Source organism: Solanum lycopersicum, mitochondrion, assembly GCF_036512215.1.
Source record: "Solanum lycopersicum bio-material TGRC:LA1421 mitochondrion, complete genome".
Taxonomy (NCBI): domain Eukaryota; kingdom Viridiplantae; phylum Streptophyta; class Magnoliopsida; order Solanales; family Solanaceae; genus Solanum; species Solanum lycopersicum.
Genome location: NC_035963.1, coordinates 67,501 through 69,192, shown reverse-complemented (window position 1 = coordinate 69,192; position 1,692 = coordinate 67,501).

Sequence of the window (1,692 nt, the reverse complement as noted above, 5' to 3'; positions counted from 1 at the left end):
AGAAAATCCAGGATGACGGCTTTCAAAAGACGAGTAAGGGACGGGGAGAGGGCGACTGAAAAGGAGGCTCGACCCACAGGGAGAGGGAGGCTCTCGAAACCAAACGAGACTAGAAAGAACATGGGAATTAGCACCATTCATATGAGTGCTTTTGTTTTGTCTCTTCGAGACAACAAAACAAAAGGACAGCCCTCTCTATATCTCGGTCTCGGTTTAGCATCATATATCGCTGAGCATTTTTTTTTTAGAAAGTCCGTATAACTTCAAAAGAATCATTCTTTATGAATCAAGTACCATTCAAACAAAGGGTGCATTGCCTCTTTGAGTGAAGAAGAGAGGGGCTTTGTATAGACACTCTTGAGCCATGTTCGTCGCCCTAGGCTTACCATTCTTTCATTTCATTCTATTGATTGGCTCTAGCTCCAAAGAACATATACATGGAGCTATGTCGACTTACGTACGTCTTGTTGACTAAACGATCAGGTATACCACGCCACGTATCATCCACTCGGCTCAAGCCGAGGAGAGATAAAGAAAAATCAAAGATATGGTGATCGTGCCGTAAGACCTTGTTCCTTTCTACTTGACGTTCTTTATTTTCCTCGGTTTTTACCCCACGGAGCGGTAGCTTGCTTACTTAGCGCTTGCGCTAAGGATCTAATCAGAGTCAAACTTGGATTTGAAAAAAAAAAACCTTTCCCTTATTAGCCGGAGTACAAGTGTACTCTTTTTTCTTTAGTAAAGGCGGATTAAGCCAAAAAATCTTTTTTTTTTTCGAACAGTCTCAACGTCCTCGTTGAGAGTCGCTCTGCGAGACGTCTAGTAGTCTCTGACTTGGTCTTCGAATCCTAAGTCTCAGCCCCTTCCCGGCTTGCCTCGCTCTCAGGTTGGCCTTTCTACTTGACTAAGTAGTATTCCACTCGTGCAGTGGGTGTATGGGCTAGCCCATGGTGCGGTCAGCTATGATATACTCAACTTCTTCTTTAGTAGGTTTATCTACAACATCTGGTGGTGCCCTCGTGGGCACGTTCCTCTCTGGGGCGGTCTGGTCTAATCGAAGTCAACTGACTCACATGGAATACGGGGTTCGTTTTCACCGAGCTGGTCGCTTGAGTCTATAGGCTACCTTTCCTATCCGCTTTTCTACAAGGTCTACTTTCAGACCGGGCCAAGTCTTTAGGTTGTTTAAGTAGGTTTGGGCTAAGGTCGTTGCGCTCCTGCCACCTCTTGGCAAAGTAGGCTGATGGGCAAGCCCCCTCCTGTCGCAATGGTGTGGGGCGTCAGAGGCTGTTACCCCGTGGCCAACTCGAAGGGGCTGAAGTTCGACGCAGAGCTTTTTGGTTGTTAAGTTATAGCAGGACTGAGCAACATCCAACAGCTCCAGTCCTTCTGGTTTGCACTAAAGTGGCTTAAGTAGCCCTCGAGGAGTCCGTTTATTCTCTCCGTCTGAGCTTTCAAAGATATACCGACCTACGGCATCTGACCATCAGATGCCGTAGGTCGTCTTCTAACATTACGGACATTTCGGGTTTTCATAAATTTCACATAAGATAAAAGCTCTTTTCATCATCAGAAACAACCAGATTTCCGACCTCTTGCATTGCATTACCATAACGAAAAGAAAAAAGAATGAAAAAAAAAAAAGAGATTGCGCTTGTGACTCGGGATGAACCTTTATCGGTGGAGGAAAGG